Here is a 20,361-nt window from a genome sequence, read left to right as displayed (position 1 = left end):
GATAACGCAGCGACTTGTAGAAGGCCACATAGGGGATCTGTCACAAAGGCAGAAATTGAAGCCAGATCAGGTCTCTTCAGTCCCAGTCCACTCCTTTAACCAAAGAGCATCCTTTCTTTCAGGAATTAGTGCTCTAATACACAGGAGGCCTGGAATCAGTTCCATGTTCCCGTCATTCATTACCTGGGGGATGACAGGGACTTGGAGTCCTTTTAACTGTTTCAGATTTGCAAAGGAGCCATGAAAAATTCCCATTGCAAGCAAAGCCATCCTCAACCTACTCCACCTTTCCCTTCCCCCTCTCCAGCAAAGAATCATGGACTTGGGGGGAAAAGTGGTGCTTTTCCCCAAAAAATTCTCTCCTAAGACTTATCCAAAAGCTCAGGAAAACATCACTCTTCCCATCACTGTCAAACATATACAGCTCTTTTTGCAATAAATCAAATAGAGTTGACACATTTGTGCCAAAGACAGACTTGTAGTAAGACGCCTTTGGGGGATAAATTATTATGAAAAACTCCCTCCTCCTAAAAAGAGATGTATTAATAGAGCCCCAGATCTTCCAGTTACCTCTGCTGCTCCACACTATGAATTAATGGATTAGCGTTACTTGTTAATGTACTTCCCTCTAGACACATTTGCCAGCCTCAGTACAAAACATACAAGAAAAGGAATGGTGAGGTTGGCAGGAGGAATAGTGCCTGACAGCCAATCCCCTCCAGAAAACGGTTTCAATTGTATCCTCGCAAAATATAATAATCTCATGGTCAACAAGCCCAGGAAAAAGTAGGTGGGGATAATAAAGACAAGCAAACACCCCACAAGTCTTGGATTTATCCACTGGCAGAAACTACCTGCAGGCAGCTTAGGGGAGATAACGCCTCAGATGGAGGATGCAGCCAGGCTGGTAAGCAGATGACAAATGAAGGGTAATAGCAAACAAAAAAATAACCCCCAGCATCTCCACTTTATTAAAATGCTTATAGGGACATGGAAATCGCTTTATTGGACTAGAGCAATGGTTCATCTAACTCTGCATAGTCTCTGTGACTGTGGCCAATGCCAGATGCTTAAGACAAACAGCATTGTAACGGGGTGGCATGCTGCAGGGCCTGATGAGCCTGAGGCTAAACCAACCCTGATTACAGAATGAGCCCCACTTGAAAGGAATCAGGCGATTCCAGTATAAAAGGACCAGGAAGTGGCAGAGAAGGGAGAAAACCCAGGAAGAGATCTCCAGCAGCACCCTGAGTCAGCAGGGGAAAAGTACCAGCTGAGAAAGCCTGAGAAGGCAAACTCCAGGCTGAAGGTACTGGGAAGCAGAAAGTCAGTACCTCAGAGAAGAGGGGCTGTGCCCAGCTGAAACTAGGATGAAGGCTGTAGGAGTCTGTGTTTTACTTGAAAGACGTTATCTTGGATTACCAGGAGAGAGACACTGAACTAGGGTTGGGACCTAGAGGACCAGTATGTACCTGAGGACTCAGTACACTGGACCACCAGGAGAGGATTGTTTGAACTGCCTTTGACCTGAGTGAGTTCTTAAGGGGCCCTGAGAAGAGGGAAACAGAGGCAGGCTGCCTGTAGCATGACCCTGCCTAGGCCATGAGGGAGACCAACCCCACTACAGGCATGAAGTCCTTGCAGTGATGCAATCTGTGCAAGATTACATATTGTGGGAGGGGAAGGAAAACTAACTAAAGCTGTGGTCCCTCACTGCTTTGCCTGCACGGAACCCCAGTGATTTAAATGGGGGCACCGCATGGGCACAGCAGTTTACAATAGGCAGGCCCTTTTCCTGGAAGTAGCTGGCCCTCCATCTAGGGTGACCAGACAGCAAGAGTGAAAAATCAGGACGGGGGTGGGGGGGGAAATAGGAGCCTATGTAAGAATGACCCAAAAATCGGGATGGTCCCTATAAAAATCGAGATATCTGGTCACCCTACCTCCACCCTTCAACTGCCCAGACACTGCACTGTACTCCTCACCTTGGTGCTCAAGCATTACTCTCTCAGTACCTGTATAAAAATGGCAAAAATGCCAGAGAAACTTGTTAAGAGGAGAATGCAGAAATTTTAGGTAATTGTGGGGGGAGGGGAGAGCTAGTTTGTTTTTAAGCAAAATACTAGTTGGGGGAAGGACTGACATTCCTCCCCCGGCCCCAATCTAGGTCACTGCTGCCTATTTAAAACCAGTGTGGGGACAGAGAATGAATAATGTTAACAACAAATCACTGTCTCTCTCCCACCTTTCATTTATAACATAAGAACTGTCATTTTGCCAGGTGCCACTGACCGAGCTGGGAATTAACACAAAAGGGAGTAGCTCTCAGCCAGATTTACTGAGGAACAAGAATACTTGCAGACAGAACATTTTTGTAGCCAGGCTAGTTATAGAAATTAACTACATGTAGGAGGTGCTTGGAAGATGGTATGAAATCTCCTCAAACTAGGAATTAGGAGGATAAAATGACAGCGTTCAAATAGGAAAACTTCCCCTTCATCACCAGCCCTTCTAGCCAAGTATTCAAGTAACCACAGTTAAGAAATGAGCAAGGCCAGGTCTACACACAGATTCTGCACTGGTATAACTATGCCATTTAGGGGGGTGATTTTTTTTTACCTTACTATTTATACCAGTACAAATCATAGTGCGGATGCAGTTACACCATCATAACTTATTCTCCTTCCCCTAAGGGAATTCTCCTTCTCTCTTCGCTACCAGACAGATCATCGGGCAGCAACTGATCCAGAGGGGATTGATTTATTGTGTCTAGTCTAGACGCAACAAATTGATCCCTGAGCACTCTCCCATCGACTCCTGTACTCCAGCTCGGCAAGAAGTGCAGGCGGAGTCAACGGGGGAGCGGGAGCAGTCGCCTCACCGCGGTGAAGACACTACGGTAAGTCGATCTAAGTACATTGAACGTAGCTGAAGTTGCGTAACTTAGATTGACCCACCCCCCAGTGTAGACCAGGCCTAAAGGAATAAGTGATATGGGTATGAATACCTTTACACCAGTATAACTGCATCCACAGTGGGAAGTGAACCACTTTAACTATACCGGTTTAAGTAAAGCCATACAGCTTTTTTTATATAGACCCAAATAAGGCTCAGCAGCACCCACTCCATGAAGGATAAAAAGAACCTTAGATCAAAGATGTAACCATCAGCACTGCATGGTGGGGTATTAACCCTTCAAAACTTGCCAGCCATATGAAGCCTGAACAGCATGCATATGAACAGCTATCCCCCCAAAGAGAGGGGTGGAGAGGAAGTGAGAATGTGTTTGTATCTTTATCTTCATTTCCTTACTCTAAAGAGCACATCCATATAGTGGAGCTGTGATTGTCAGAGTATGTCCTGCAAGGCAGAAAGTTTAAGTCCATTTCAGATTAATCTCTCCCTTCTGTTAACACTTCATGTGTAAAATTGATAAGTAAGTCCCAGTAAAGTCAAAATTGGCTTTTTCCCTCTGGAGATCTAAATGGCCTTTTCAGGAGGTATAATAGCCTTCATCTCATGGAAACCATTTTAGTAGTGGAGGTGGATTTTTCTCATTTCCATTTTATTATTATACATCTGTTGGCCATCCAGACAGCAACACATACACTTTATAGCACAGTCACCAAATGACACCTGTTTGTTGAATATATGTAGGTTGCAGAAATGAGGCTCAAGGGAATCACTTGTGTAATTTACTCCCCTAACGTCTAGCCAAACACTAGATTATTTTGGCCTCGCCTATATCATATGGTTAAAAGGGAGCTATATAGCTCTTGCATGTATGACTTGTGAAGTTGGAAAGAGGCAAGATTTTGAAAGGTCAAAGAGATCCCTGGAAGAGTGCTCTTTGGGGAAAGGAGATTTTCTTTGTTGTGTGTTTGGAGAGAGTGCAGCACAATCGGGTCCCAGTCCATGGCTGGGGCTGCTAGGCACTACCACAATAGAAACAATAATAATAAAGTTTAGTTGATGCAAGGTGTGATGTACCACTGGGAGCCCAGCTTTTAATAGCACAAACAATTCTTGGTCTATGTCACTTTGTCTTCTTTATAAGAGTGAAGAAAATAGGTACAATGGGATAGCAGTACAGAAAGAGTGTTACACACGAACTCATGTCACAGTTACATGATTAAGCTTATTAATTACTATTCTTTATATTGCACAGTGCCCAGAGGTCCCAATCAGCTTGGAGCCTCCTTGTGCTAAGCACTGTATCTATCAAGGGTACTTAAATGGCCCCCTGTTACTATAGTATCTGTGTGCCTCAATCTTTATTGTACTTCTCCTCACAATGCCCCTGCAAGATAGAGAAGAACTGTTATTCCCATTTTACAGATGGGGAAATGAGGCAAAGACTAAGGCCCATATCCTCAAAGGTATTTAGATACCTTGAGAATGACAAGATAATTAGGTGTCTAGGGGATACTCCTCAAGCATCCTCAGGGGCTTTAAGAAACTTGCCCAAGGAGACAAAGGATGTTTACCGTAAAACAAAGAATTCAACTCAGATCTCCCGAGACATAAGCTAGCATCCTAACCACCTAACCTAACCACCCTTCCCCATAGAACTCACACTTCTTGCAGACAATGAGGCCTGGTCTACACTATGCGTTTAAACCAATTTTAGCAGCATTAAACCGATTTAACCCTGCACCCATCCACACGAGGCCCTTTATATCGACATAAAGGGTTCTTTAAACCGGTTTCTGTACTCCTCCTCGACGAGAGGAGTAGCGCTGAAATCAGTATTGCCATGTCGGATTAGGGTTAGTTTGGCCGCAAATCGATGGTATTGGCCTCCAGGCGGTATCCCACAGTGCACCATTGTGACCACTCTGGAAAGCCATCTGAACTCGGATGCACTGGCCAGGTAGACAGGAGAAGCCCCGCGAACTTTTGAATTTCATTTCCTGTTTGCCCAGCGTGGAGAGCTCACCAGCACAGGTGACCATGCAGAGCTCATCAGCACAGGTAACAATGCAGTCTCCTGAGAATCAAAAAAGAGCTCCAGCATGGACCGCACGGGAGGTACTGGATCTGATCGCTCTATGGGGAGAGGATTCCATGCTAACAGAACTCCGTTCCAAAAGACGAAATGAAAAAAAAATTTGAAAAAATTTCCAAGACCATGATGGAGAAAGGCCACATCAGGGACTCAGTATGGTGCAGAGTGAAAGTTAAGGAGCTCAGACAAGCCTACTAGAAGACCAAAGCAGCAAACGGAAGGTCCAGGGCAGGGCCGAAAACATGCTGCTTCTATGCTGAGCTGCATGCAATTCTCGGGGGGGGGTCCGCCACCACTACCTCACCCTTGTCTGTGGATTCCAAGGTGGGGGTGGTAATCTCAGCCATAGTTGAGGATTCTGCAGACGGGGAAGATGAGGAGGAGGAAGAGGAGGACGAGCTTGCAGAGAGCACACAGCACTCCGTTCTCCCCAACAGCCAGGAGCTTTTTCTTAGCCTGACGGAATTACCCTCCCAGCCCTCCCAAGCCACGATCCCACACAATGAAACCATGGAAGGGACCTCTGGTGAGTGTACCTTTCTAAATATAAAACATGGTTTAAAAGCAAGCATTTTTTAATGATTGATTTGCCCTGAGGACTTGGGATGCATTCGCGGCCAGTACAGTTACTGGAAAAGTCTGTTAACATGTCTGGGAATGGAGCAGAAATCCTCCAGGGACATCTCCATGAAGCTCTCCTGGAGGTACTCCAAAAGCCTTTGCAGAAGGTTTCTGGGCAGGGCAGCCTTATTCCGTCCTCCATGGTAGAACACTTGCCACGGCATGCATGTAGCAAGTAATCTGGTATCATTGCATGACAAAGCCTAGCTGCATATGGTCCCAGTGTTTGCTGGCATTGAAGCAACATCCGTTTTTTATCTCATTGTGTTATCCTCAGGAGAGTGATATCGTTCATGGTAACCTGGTTGAAATTCCGGAATTTAATTAAGGGGACAGAGATGACCATTCCTACTGGGCCGTTTGCCTGTTGCTTAAAAGAAATCCTTCCTTGCAGGTAGCCAAGCAAGGGGAAGGGGGGCGGGTGATTGGCGATGAGCTTTTTCACGTTTCCGTAGCAGCGATCTTCCATGATACCAGCCACGCAGTGGGAGGAGAGGTAAAGCGATCATCCCAGAGAATTGGATGGGGGGGTGGTTTCTGCTGCTGCAAGTTAACAGGAAAGAAGCTGCACTGAACGGGCTTTGCTTACTATTTGTTAAAGGAAGGCGTTGGATATATGAAGGCTGCAGAAGACAATGGCTTACTATGGCCGCATGCAAGCCGAATTCTGCTGCCCAGACCTGCGTCTGTGAGATCTGTAACACCAGAGCCGCAGGCACTCAATATTAAGATGCAAAATGTGACCTTGTAGTCAAATCACATGTGCTATGTAAGGTGAATAGTGTTGTTCACCGTGAAAGCGTATAAGCATTGTTCTGTAAAATGTATCTTTTTAAATACTTCTCTCCCTTTTTTACCTCCCTCATGCAGCTGCACATTTTTAAGCCTCCCTACTCCATCCCAAAGGCTATCTCACATAAGGCGGCGGAAGAAAAAGATGTGAGACGAAATGTTCTCGGAAATCACGGAAGTGACCCGCAATGAAAGAGCTCATCTGAATGAGTGGAAGGACGTGGTATCAAATTACAGGAAAGATGCCAGTGAAAGTGAGGACAGGAGGGACGCTCAAGATGAGAGGTGGCGGCAGGAAGATCAGAGGTGTAGGCAGGAAGATCAGCGGTGGTGGGATGCAACTCTGGGGCTTCTGCGTGATCAAACTGACATGCTCTGGCGTCTGGTGGAGCTTCAGGAACAGCAGCGGGGTCACAGAGTGCCGCTGCAGTCCCTGTATAACCACCCTCACCATGTTCCACATCCTCCTCACCCAGACATGTAAGAACGCGTGGGGGGAGGCTCCATACACCCGCCTACTCCACCCCCGTGGACAGCCCAACCAAAAGGCTGTCATTACTTTGATATTTTTTTTAGTGGCCTTTTCCTTCCCTCCTATCCTCCTCCCAAACCACATCCGGGCTACCTTGTCAGTTCTCTCCCTCTTTTTATAATGAATTAATAAAGAATACATGATTTTTAAACAATAGTGACTTTATTTCCTTAAGCAAGCTGTAATCGAAGGGGGAGGGTGGGTTGTTTACAGGGAATGAATCAATCGGGGGGGGGCGGGGGAGTTCATTAAAGAGAAACAAAACACAGCAGTCACACTGTACCCTGGCCCATGATGAAACTCGTTTTCAAAGCTTCTCTGATGCGCACTGCTTCCTGGTGTGCTCTTCTAATCGCCCTCGTGTCTGGCTGCGCGTAATCAGCGGCCAGGTGATTTGCCTCAGCCTCCCACCCCACCATAAAGGTCTCCCCCTTATTCTCACAGAGATTGTGGAGCACACAGCAAGCAGCAATAACAAAGGGGACACTGGTTTGGCTGAGATCTGAGTGAGTCAGTAATGTGCACCAGCACGCCTTTAAACGGCCAAATGCACATTCTACCACCATTCTGCACTTGCTCAGCCTGTAGTTGAACAACTCCTGACTACTGTCCAGGCTGCTTGTGTATGGCTTCATGAGCCATGGCATCAAGGGGTAGGCTGGGTCCCCCAGGATAGCTACAGGCATTTCAACATCCCCAACTGTTATTTTCTGGTCTGAGAAGTAATTCCCTTGCTGCAGTCGTTTAAACAGAGTAGTGTTCCTGAAGACGTGAGCATCATGAACCCTTCCTGGCCATCCCACCTGGATGTTGTTGAAACATCCCTTGTGATCCACCAGTGCTTGCAGCACCATTGAAAAGTACCCCTTGCGGTTTACGTACCGGGTGCCCTGGTGCTCCGGTGCCAAGACAGGGATATGGGTTCCATCTATCGCCCCACCACAGTTAGGGAATCCCATTGCAGCAAAGCCATCCGCTATGACCTGCATGTTTCCCAGAGTCACAACCTTTCGTAGCAGCAGCTTAATGATTGCTGTGGCTACTTGCATAACAGCAGCCCCCACAGTAGATTTTCCCACCCCAAATTGATTCTCAACCGACTGGTAGCTGTCTGGCGTTGCAAGCTTCCAAATGGCTATTGCCACTCGCTTCTCAACTGTGAGGGCCACTCTCATCTTGGTATTCTGCCGTTTCAGAGCAGGGGAAAGCAAGTCACAAAGTTCCATGAAAGTGCCCTTACGCATGCGAAAGTTTCGCAGCCACTGGGAATCGTCCCAAACCTGCAAAACTATGCGGTCCCACCAGTTGTGCTTGTTTCCCAGACCCAAAATTGGCGTTCAATGGCTAGAACCTGCCCCATTACCAGCAGGATATCCAAAGAGCAGGGGCCCACGGTTTGAGAGAATTCTATGTCCATGTCCTCATCACTCTCGTCACCGCTCTGCCGTAGCCGCCGCCTCCTCGCCTGGTTTTGCAGGTCCTGGTTCAGCATAGACTGCACGATAATGCGCGAGGTGTTTACGACGTCCATGATTGCTGTCTTGAGCTGAGCAGGGTCCATGCTTGCTGTGCTATGGCGTTTGCACAGTTCACCCAGGAAAAAAGGCGCGAAATGGTTGTCTGCTGCTTTCATAGAGGGAGGGGTGAGGCTGTACCCAGAACCACCCGCGACAATGTTTTTTACCCCATCAGGCACTGGGATCTCAACCCAGAATTCCAAGGGCGGGGGAGACTGCGGGAACTATGGGATAGCTATGGGATAGCTACCCACAGTGCAACGCTCCGGAAATCGACGCCAGCCTCGGTACATGGACGCACACCACCGAATTAATGTGCTTAGTGTGGCTGCGTGCACTTGACTTTATACAATCTGTTTTTAAAAACTGGTTTCTGTAAAATCGGTATAATCCCGTAGTGTAGACATACCCTGAGAAACATCAGGTGGAGAAGATAAATACAGATATTAACTATGCACTGGTTTGTCATTGCAGAGTCAAAATTGGTGCAAGAGTGCATTGTGTTATTAAGCAAGTCATTGCTGCAGATTGACACTTGAAAAAAATCACACACACACACACACACACACACACACACACACACTCTCTCTCTCTCTCTTCAGGAATCAGACAGACAGTTGAACAGATTTATGAAACTCTCAGAAATGGGTCAAACCTTTTTGTCAACCAGCCTTAACAGTCTCCCTTTTACCGACATCAATAACCTGTTAGACTCAGGGCTTGGCTACACTGGCGCTTTACAGCGCTACAACTTTTGCGCTCAGGAGTGTGAAAAAACACCCCCCTGAGCGCTGCAAGATACAGCGCTGTAAAGCCTCAGTGTAAACAGTGCCGCAGCGCTGGGAGCACAGCTCCCAGCACTGCAAGCTACACCTGTAGAGGATGTGGTTTACGTGCACCACTGGGAGAGCTCTCTCCCAGCGCTGGCGCTCCGACCACACTCACACTTCAAAGCGCTGCCGCGGCAGCGCTTTGAAATTTCAAGTGTAGCCATACCCTCAGTAGCAACTCTAAAATAAGTCTAATCATGATTAATTCCTCTGGAATTTAAGGTAATAACATGAACCTTGGACTCGTCTAGCATTAATTCTTCTACAGAATTTCCTTCTGTAACTCAGCATTAATGTACCAGTTAATAACTATATTAGTTTTTGAAATATTACCAACTTTTTTCTTATACTAACCTTCCATTGGAACATCAGGAGAATGAGACTGCCTGGTGTGGGGTGTGAAGGAAGGGATGGGTTTCTTTACCTATGCCCAAAATGCCATGTTTAAGTAAGAGCAGGGACCCTCAAAAAAAGTGTCACATTTAAGGATGGGAAAAGCCTGTCCTTTTGCAAGTCATACAAAAAGGGAGGAAGGATGGACTTGTGATTAAAGCTCGGGGCAGGAATTCAGTAGCTCTGGGTTCAATTCCTAGCTCTGTACTCCAAGGGAGACCTTGGAACATTGTCATTTATTCTCTCTGTGCTACAGTCCCCCATCCAGACAATGGGGATAATACTATTCCCTTTGTCTCTCTCATCTGTTTAGATCTTAAGTGCCACAGTTTCAGGGCAACTTCACCTGTATTCCCCCTTCATGGTCCACTGAGAGCACATACTTACAGGCCTCAGGCTCCCAACTTTCACCTTTCTTGATCAGAGGCAGCTCTCGCTCTCTCTCTCATTTGCTCCTGACTGGGGGAGAAGGAGGGGGGTTCGTGTTAAGGTTGCACATTTCCCTGGTTTAAAGTGTGATATCCCCAGCAAGCCAGTCTGCCTAAACAGGCCAGCATCTGCACTTTGCTTTCACTGAAGAGGCTGTGAACAGTGTAATCGCCCATAATTGCAAGTTTCCACACAGCTCCTTCTGATCAGGTAATTTATTTTTAAGGTGAAAGCGAGACAGAGAAAACATTAACACAGTAAAAGAATCTAAATGCCTGCTAAAAGGCTAACCAGAGGTCATCCCAACTCCAGCCTCAGGCTGTGGTAGGTGTCAGTCCTTCATAACCCATAACTGGCTTTTCCCCCATGGTTATAAGTTCATAACTGTCTGATTCAGAACCAGATCACAAATGGGACACTTCAACTGCTTCTTTATACATCTCAGGCCTTTGATCTTATCTCCAGGAACAGGGAATCAGCAGACAAATAACCACTCCTCAGGGTGGAGCTTCAAAAGTCTGGATTTTTGCATAACGGGAGGTGGGGAAACTTGCATTGACCTCTCCCTAGGAAATCCATGTCACACACATTGTCCCAAAAGCCCATTTTAATCTGGCACAATTTCACTTTAATCCTTTGGACTCCTAGGCATCACATCACTTCTCCCCTGTGGAGAGGTTACTTGCAATCCTGGCCCACAATAATACATAAACTTTGCATTTAATACAATGGACCCCAAAGATACTTAAACTTAATTCAATAAGGTCTCCTAAGGATAGGCAGAAATTGCTACATCTGTCGCAGTAACCTCTTTGGGGCAGGGACGATTTCTTATTACGGATATGTGCAGATGGGGCCGTGATCTTGTTTGGGGCCTCTAGGTACCACTGAAATTGAAATAACAATAATAATAACGTAAGGCATGTGGAAGAATGACTGACAGTATCCAGCATGTTCAACACAGAGGGAACTATGAGCTCAAAGGAGGTTGAGGGTGCTCAGCCCTTTACAGGTGCTACTGAGTAACTCACAAGATCACTCTGGCCCTGAAGCAGTTGCTCTTCTACCCCTACTGCCCTTCTAGCTGCGTTTTACAGTAGATGCCACATGCTGAAATCAGAAATGTGATTGCATCACACGGAGATACCTGGGCTAGCTTTAATCTTGCCAGCACAAATACCAATAACAGGGAAGCTGCAGCAGCACAGGCGAGCTGTAAGTTGCCAGGGTCTCAGGTGGCTTATACTGCCTGTGCTACCACAGCTTCACTGCTATTGGTATTTTTACTAGCTAGATTAAAGCCAGCGTGGATATGCCTACACATGCTGCAAACACCCCTCTGACTGCAATGTATACATTCCCTTTGTCTCATCCTGGAAATGTCTTTATATCCAGCTCTGCCTAATCTCACTTCCATATAACAGAGTTATTGCTGGAAGGAGCAGGAGGAAGTTGGGGCTATGACACTGGACCAAAGAACGTGTTGATGATTGAAGCCAGCTCCTTTTTCACAACACTTTGCTGCAGTGTTCCACATCTGGTGAGCCTGATAATTTCCAGATCCCATTTGGTGGTGGAGGCCTCAGCACAATTAAAATAACAACAAAAACCAACCCTGTGCTGCTTGGAAGCTGGTATGACAGGATGGGCCAGCTCTCTTCATTACCTACAGCCTCCTCTCCATCACCTTGCACAGAAAGCTTCACTAAACTGAATCCTCACATTTGGACACAAGAAATTATTCCTCCTCTCCATGCACTTGTGTAACTCCCATTAACTGGAGGCAAGCTACACAAGGGCATGAAGGACAAACCCTTTAACTGAGATTGCTCCATTCCATTCTGCATCCAGGTCTCCAGCTGTTCCATGCTATGGGGAGCGCAGGGTTACATGGTCATCACAAAACAAACTGTTTAAGGGAAACTGAATTTCTGCCTCCCGGGAGCTAAGCAGGAGCTGAAATAACTCAGGGAACAGATGCTTTAACTATGGCATGCGCCTGTTAAATGAAAAACCTTGTGGCAGAGACAACAGATTCCTTTTACAGTGCCCCATTAAAGGAGCAGCACAATCTACTTGTTTTAACAGAAAGTTTTTTCCACGCTACTTCCTAACAATGCAATTGTTCATGATATGCTCTTAGATGCTTGCAGGAAAAGTTCCTTCCCTACTGAGAGTGTCATTTACTTTTGAGGCACACGTGTTTTTTATTTTCCCTATGCTCTGAAATGGAGCTTGAAAATACAGTATTCCTGAATTTGTTTGCATACAGGGCCTTTCAAATTCCAGGTATCTCAAAGCCTTTAACGAAGCAAGGAGTTGAATGCGGTCATCCCACTTTAGTACTTCCTTGACTGCAGAAAGTCATCAGCAATCTCTGTGTTATTTATTAGTTAACTAGTTCTCCCCCTACTGGCTCTGCAGCATAGAGCACAACAAATTGTGTGGGTCCTACACAAATAGTGGCTATTGCTGTACTGATTCCCCTTATTAATTTTTGGGTTGCAGAGTTGGATATTTTTATTTAAAGAATGATAATCTGATGGGGATCATCATCCAGATTCACAGCTATTATCCTGGCACGATACATCTTGTTGGAGCGCAGCAGAGTGAGGGTTATATGATGCTCCTTCAGCACTTCTATATATACTAGCATCTAGAAAGAAGTCAAGGCTCTACAATGAGGTGAACAAAAGTCAATGCATTTTTTTAAAAATAGATGTTTTTATTTAATCAGATTTTTTAAACTGAAATTAAAAACATTTTCTTTTTAAAAATCAGCCATATTAAAGTAAAATTAAATTGACAAACTATGGTATGTCTAACTATAATCTATTAAAATAATTTTTTAAATTTACAAAACGGATGCTGCATCAATGATCCCTCAAAATGTTAATGAGTTAAAGGAGGCTGCTTTTTTAATTATATACAGAATCTAGGAGTGAAAACGTCTAACTTTTGACGTCTAACTCAAGCTCTATAAATACATCACAATGTCATATACTTCATTAAGTATGTATCTATATGATTGTCCATTTTTACAGTCGAGTAAATGCTGGTATTTGTGTTTTTCCAAATGGCAAGTACTTTAGTTGATAAATCAGCTAGAAGCTGACAAAGTAGGGAAGCTTGTTTTCCTCTTCCAACCTTAAATAAAAGCAAGGTGGGAGAGGCTAAGATCTGTAAGTTCTAAAAACATGAAGGACAGGAGTCAGATTTTTAAAAGTAGTTAAGTGTCTACAGATGCAGATAGGTGTCTAGTGGGAGAGTGCCATGAGGGACATAGGTATTAATTTAGGGTCAGAACTAAATCATTCTGAAATACTTCACTTTGGCCCTTAATGAGAATAGACTCAGACTCATAGACTTTAGGGTCAGAAGGGACCAATATGATCTAGTCTGACCTCCTGCACAAAGAAAGCCACAGAATCCTACCCATCCACTTCTATAACAAATCCCTAACCTATATCTGAGTTACTGAAGTCTTCAAATTGTGGTTTGAAGACCTCAAGCTGCGGAGAATCTACCAGCAAGTGACCCATGCTCCACGCTGCAGAGGAAGGCAAAAAACCTCCAGGGCCTCTGCCAATCTGCCCTAGAGGAAAATTCCTTCCGGACCCCAAATATGGCGATCAGCTAAACCCTGAGCATGTGGGCAAGACTCACCAGCCAGCACTCAGGAAAGAATTCTCTGCAGTAACTCAGATCCCATATGATGTGACCCTTGTTGCAAATTTGAAAGAAAAAAAAGCTTCTGTAATAAAAAGAAACAAACATAAAAAATACATGACTAAAAGGCAAAATTTAAAATCTATTTAAATTCCCACTAAAACTACTATAACTTTTACACTAATTAAGAATTAAACAACACAATTATCAAAACAAGATTACAACTGCAATTGAGATAATAAATCAACGAGCTAACAATAATATAGATTAAAAGCAACAAGAGACCAAATCATCAGATGAATACAATCAAGACTTAAATCATGAAGTTAACATAATACATGATCAATTCTTATACATATTAGCCCTGGAAACCCAAGAAAGCATAGTCTACTTCTCAGCCCTATGAAGCAGTACTGACATTCCTTCCTAGTTGACATTTACTACATAATTTCTACAGCTGACTCTTTCATGAGTAATTTCTCTCTGCTACCATAACAAGTGATCAACAACCTCTAACATCCTTTATTAGGGAAGAGTGGTTTCTGTAAACAGTTTTACAAACCCAGGTAACAGGTGATGATTTAAAATAGTATTTACTTAGCACATGAATATCCAAATTCTATTTCTTTCACACACACACATGCACGCACGCACAATACTTAAGGGGGGGGGGAGATAGGTGAAGAGAGTTACTTAGAGAAGAGACTGGCTCTTATGTTTTGAAGATAAAATTACAGTGTCAGGACTACCATTCAGGAAACCAGATGATGTCATCTCTGGTGGGTACTGGAGGCTGGCCAGTGGGCTTCCTCTGGGCATTTGGCAGGTCAGGCTAGCATAGCTGATGGAATTTTTGTCTCCTCTTTCCTGAGGAAGGGAGGGGTATCATCCCTTCTTGGCATTGTGGTGGCCAGGGAGGACCACACCTTCTTTCGTGTTTACCTAGATCTTCAAGATTATGAATTTGGTTTGCCGCATCTCCCCAAAGATGATATGAGCAACTCAGGGGATCATAGGTCTAGTATACAAATAACATGGTCTGCTTCACCTCCTGGCACCTCCCCAGAGATGATCTGAGCAAATCAGAACATTACAGGTCTCGTATCCAAATAACATGGTCCAATCCAGGTTGAAGGTGGGCAAACTTGACCTTTGGTCAATCTGGAAAGTCCCATTTCCTACTGGTAGTTCTGTAGCAATGTGTGTCACTAGACCACAAACATAGATGTGCTCCGAAAATATGGGATTCAGAGACGAGAACTCCATGGATGAGGTTCTGGGGTACTGTGTACAAATGATCCAAGTTCCTGTAGGTCCCTACATGCTCTAGACATGACGGATAACCCAATTATTATTTGTTACTTCACATATACTTCCACTCATCCATACCTCACTCTCCCAGCATTTCTTTAAATATTCTGGGCTTTTTACTGGTAAAGAATCAAAGAACTAACCATTCATAGTCTAACCAGGTGAAGGGGAAGAGAGATGAGGAAAGGCAGAGTGTGTCCACCACAGAGAAGTGAAGAAGGAGGAACTGCACACAGCTAAAAGTTTCAAACCAATACCAGGTCCTCGGAATGGAAACTATGGAAGATACCTCTCAAGATCCAGCAGGTCCAAAGGGACAGAGGAATGTAAAGGGCCACACCTGTGGATGGCAGCTTGGCGCAACCTGTAAAATAAAGCTTGCCTGCAAAGAGTTATCCAACCATCCAAGGAAGATGGCTGATCCTTGTTGGAGATTCAATAGTTAGAAGACTCGAAAGAACATTCTGCAAGGGACAGGTGGACAGCAGGATGGTGTGTTGCTTTCTCGGAGCCAAGACATGAGACTTCACTCTAAGGTTGGATAGGCTTCTGAAGTCAACTGGCAAGGATCCATTGGTGATGGCTCATATCTGCACTAATGACAGTGCATCAAGGATATCTCACAGACAGAAGACGACTTAAGGGACCTCGAAAGCATGCTAAAGAAGAATAACGTGCAAGCGATTTTCTCAGAGAAATTTCCTCTCTCATGGGTGAAGGAAGGCAGAAGAGTCTAGAAGTGAACTGCTGGCTAGATAAGTGATTTAGGGTTTGGGTTTTGTTTAACATTGGACCACCTTCTATGAGAAGAAGAAGAGACTGTATAGTTTGGATGGCCTCCGCCTCAGTAGGAGGAGGACCAATCTCCATGGGACAGGCTGTCTACAGTAATCAGGAGAACAATAAACTAATATCAAAAAGGGAGAGTAATAAAAGGGAAGATATGAGAATTCAACACAAAATTGAGATGTTGAGAACAAAATTTGCCAAGGACTCAAAGGATAAGAGGAAAAGAAATTCTTGAATTGCCTATACACCAATGCTAGGACTCTGGGTAGAAAACAAAAGGGATTAGAATTGCTCATTTATGAGCATAAATTCAATCTAGTTAGTATTACGGAAATTTAGTGAGAAGATTCACACTATTGGAATGTTAAAATCAATGGATAAAACCTATTTAGGAAGGATAGACTGGGCAAAAGGGGAGGGAGTGGTTCTCTGTCAAAAATATCATTACCTCTTTCTGAATCACTGATAACTTGAAAGAAAATAATTTTGAATGCTTATGAATCAATGTCATAATAGATAAAGCACAAGATGGGTATTGCTACAGACCACCAAATTGCACCAGGGAACAAGATGACCACCTCCTTAAACACCTACTTATAATCTATAGGGAAAAACATTGTGTGATCATGGAATACTTCAATTTGAGTGACATATGCTGGAGCTCTCATGCTGCCAGAAATAAAACAACCTTGGAATTTCTAAACTTTATAGATGACAATTTAACTAACTCAAAGAGTGTTGCAGGCAACTTGGGGGCATCTTTTACTAGACCCTGTCTGAACAGATAAAGAGGAATTTATCATAGAACTAAAAATTAATGGTAGTTTAGGTCAGTGATTCTCAATCAGGGGTCTGCAGCCCCCACAGCCAGTTTAAGAGGAGCTGGGAGCCCTAAGCCTCAGTGCCCTGTGTGGCAGAAGCCCCGAGTCTATGAGTGGAGCTGGGGGGACACTGGGGAGGCTGTGCCCCCCAAACTACAGTGCCAGAGCATTACAATCCCAGGGGAAGCTCCACCCCCCCCCAAATCTCCTCCTCTCCCACCGAGGCCCCACCCCTTGGCCAGGTTGGAGGCGGGAAGCCAGAGCCAGGCACTGCAGGGCGGCGGCTGCTCTTGCTGGTGCCCTGGAGCAGGTAGCAGCGTTCCTCTCCCTGCACCCTAAGCTCCCCGCCCCGCCTGCACCCTGAGCTATACCCCTCACTACACACAGTCCCTAGCTACTACTCTGCCTGCACCCTGAGCTACCTCCTAGCTGCACACAGCCCCTAGCTACCACTCTGCCTGCACCCTGAGCAGTTTTCAAATTTTGTGTTCTGAGCCACCGCTTTGATTTATAATTTTTGTTTGTAACCACGCCCCCCCCCAATCAAAACTGGGTGGACTGCTGAGGTGAGTCAAGAAATGGATGTGATGCTCCCTCCCTGGGTCATGCCCCGCCAAAATAGAAGTCAAACTATGCCTATGACCAAGCCCCTACCACCACCACAGAGCAGTTGAAGCCCCAGCACCCCACAGGGCTAAAGTCCAAAGTGCCCCCACCCAGCAGCTGAAGCCCAGACCCCTGAGCTAGCTCCCCTTCGCCATCCCACTGGGCCCCAGAGCTTTTATAGCATGTTGAGGGGGGGATCAGAAAGAAAAAGATTGAGAACCTCTGGTTTGGATACCAAGTGATCATGACTTGATCCCATTTGTTATGAGCAAGCGGACCAATAATATATATATATTGGTGCTTTAATAGGGCCAATTTGACAAAGCTGAAAACAATGATGAGTTAAATCAGCTGGGAGGAAGAATTTAATCAGAAAAACATGAATGAGTATTGGGAATCTTTTAAGAATACCTTACTAGATGCTCAAAAAGTCACATTTGAGAAAGAAGGCCACACTAGTTAAAACAATCTGGTTTAGAAGGGAAGTGAAGACAGCTATAAAATATATAAGTATAACAAATGGAAGAAAGGGATGCTGATAGTAATGAATACAAATTAGAAGTTAGGAATTGTAGAAAACTGATAAGATAAGGAAAGATACAGAACGAGAAATTTAGGGCCAGCAGAGTTAAGGATAATAAGTAGTGTGTTTTAAAATATATTAGGAACAAAAAGAGTCCAGACAATGGTATTGTTCCACTACTCCACGAAAATGGCAGAATTATCAATAATAATGCAGCAAAGGTCGGAGCGTTCAATAAAATATTTCTGTTCCATTTCTTGGGGAAAAAAGCAGATTATATAGTCTCATCATAATATAATGATAACACTCTTTCCATTCCACTAGTATCCTGGATGAGGTTAAACAACAGCTACAAAGGTTAGACAGTTTTAAATCAGCAGGTCCAGATAACTTGCATTTAAGAATTTTAAAAGACCCAACTGAGGATCTTGCTGGACCATTAATGTTGATTTTCATTAAGCCTTGGAGCACTGGGGAAATTCCACAAGACTGGAAGATAGATAACGATGTGTCAATTTTTAAAATGGGTAAAGGGGATGACCCAGTAATTACAGGCCTGTCAGCCTGACATTTATCCCTGGCAAGGTAACACAGCGGCTGATACGGGACTCAATTAATAAAGAATTAAAGGAAGGTTATGTAATTAAAACAAATCAACATGGGTTTATGGAAAACAGATTCAGTCAAACTAACTTGATATCTTTGATAAGATTACAAGTTTGGTTGATGAAGGTAATAGCGCTGATGTAATATCCCTTGACTTGATACCACACAACATTTTGATTAAAAAACTAGAACAATATAAAATTAACATTGTGCAGATTAGAAACTAGCTAATTGATAGCTCTCAAAATGTAATTATAAATGGTGAATCATCATCTATCTGATGTATTTCCAGTGGGGTCCCCAAGGGATTGGTTCTTGGCCCTATGCCATTTAACATTTTTATCAATGACCGGGAAGAAAACATCATGAAAAATCATCACTGATAAAATACGAAGATGACACAAAAACTTTGGGAGTGGTAAATAATGAGGTGGACAGGTCATTAACTCAGAGTGATCTGGATTGCTTGGTAACCTAGGCACAAGAAAAAACAGTATGTATTTTAATACAGCTAAATATAAATATATACATCTGTGAACAAAGATGATAGGCCATACTGACATAATGGGGGACTTTATCCCAGGAAGCAGTGAAATCAAAAAAGATTTGGGGATCCTGGTGGATAATCAGCTGAACATGAGCTCTCAGTGTGACTCTATGGCCAAAAGAGCTAATGTGATCCTGGGATGTATAAGCAGGGGAATCTAGAGTAAGAGTAGAGAGGTTATTTTACCTCTGTATTTGGCATTAGTGCAACCGCCGATGGAATACTGTGTCCAGTCCTGGTGCCACAATTCAAGGACATTGATCAATTGGAGATGGTTCAAAGAAGAGCCACAAGAAGGATTAGTAAACATGCCTTATAATGATAAACTAAATAGACTGTTAGACTCAAAAAGTTCAAAGAAAAACTTAAGTATCTACACAGGGAACAGGCAGTTAATAATGGTCTCTTCAGTCTAGCAGAGAAAGGTATAACACAATCCAAAGACTGGAAGTTGAAGATAAACAAGTTCAGACTGGAAATAAGGTGTAAATTTATAACTGAGAGAGTAATTAATCATTGGAACAATGTATCAAGGGTTGTGGTGGATTCTTCATCACTGGCAATTTTTAAAATCAAGATTGGATTTTTTTCTCTAAACAACATGCTTTAGGAATTATTGTGGGGAAGTTGTAAGGCCTATGTTTTATGGGATGTCAGAACAGAGGATCAGAATGGTCTATGCTGGCCTTGGAAAGGGTCATCTCTAAGCAAAAAAGCTGTCAAACTTTGTTAACATAAACCTGATCTAAGCTAAACAAATAGTAAGAGTTTTCAGAACAAGAAAACTTTATAGACTAGGCCTCACTGAAATAGGTGCTATGAGGAAAATGGGTCTATCTGTATATTTAGATACCTAAGTAAGTTTAAAAATCTGGCCAGTAGTGACCAAAAACATTCAGTTAATAGCTGTTTAATAAATCAGTTAATTTTAGATGTGAAACTTGTTTTGATAAGGAAAAAAAGTAAGTTTATGGTTCCACCATTTAAGGTGGTTTCATTTAATAAACAATTTTTAAACACGGGTTTGTGTTTTTTAATTGAATTCCCATTAACATCCAAATATAGTTCATCACAGATCAAGAGTAAAAAAGTTATCATTCAGTAAATAAGAAATAAATCATTCACTATTTTCTAACAAATTAAAAATAAATGTATGTTACATTATATAATTGTCTAAATAAGTCTGTGTGTAGATATGGTGTATCTGCCTGGCCAGCAAAAAAGTAACAAATTTACTTCAAAGGCTATATATAGCTCAGTGGTTTGAGACTTGGCCTGCTAACCCAGACTTGTGAGTTCAATTCTTGAGGGGGCCATTTGGGGATTGGCCCTGCTTTGAGCAGGGGGTTGGACTAGATGATCTCTTC

General features: G+C 43.7%; 1 protein-coding gene across 5 annotated transcripts in view; it reads right to left on the bottom strand.

The window, feature by feature from the left end:
• TSPAN4 (tetraspanin 4) overlaps positions 1 to 20,361 on the bottom strand; it is a 689,771-nt gene that overhangs the window by 579,113 nt on the left and 90,297 nt on the right. Inside the window, exon 2 of one of the 5 annotated variants that reach the window (XM_050952936.1) lies at positions 13,789 to 13,876. The exons of the other annotated variants lie outside the window; for them this stretch is intronic. The gene's annotated coding sequence lies outside the window, so the exon portion shown is untranslated. The remainder of the gene's footprint in view (positions 1 to 13,788; positions 13,877 to 20,361) is intronic. 5 annotated transcript variants of the gene reach the window in all.

The sequence above is a fragment of the Gopherus flavomarginatus genome, chromosome 5 (assembly GCF_025201925.1).
Source record: "Gopherus flavomarginatus isolate rGopFla2 chromosome 5, rGopFla2.mat.asm, whole genome shotgun sequence".
In the NCBI taxonomy this organism is placed as follows: Eukaryota; Metazoa; Chordata; order Testudines; family Testudinidae; genus Gopherus; species Gopherus flavomarginatus.
The sequence above is the reverse complement of the archived record's forward strand: the minus strand, read 5'-3'. Positions and strand labels throughout refer to the sequence as shown.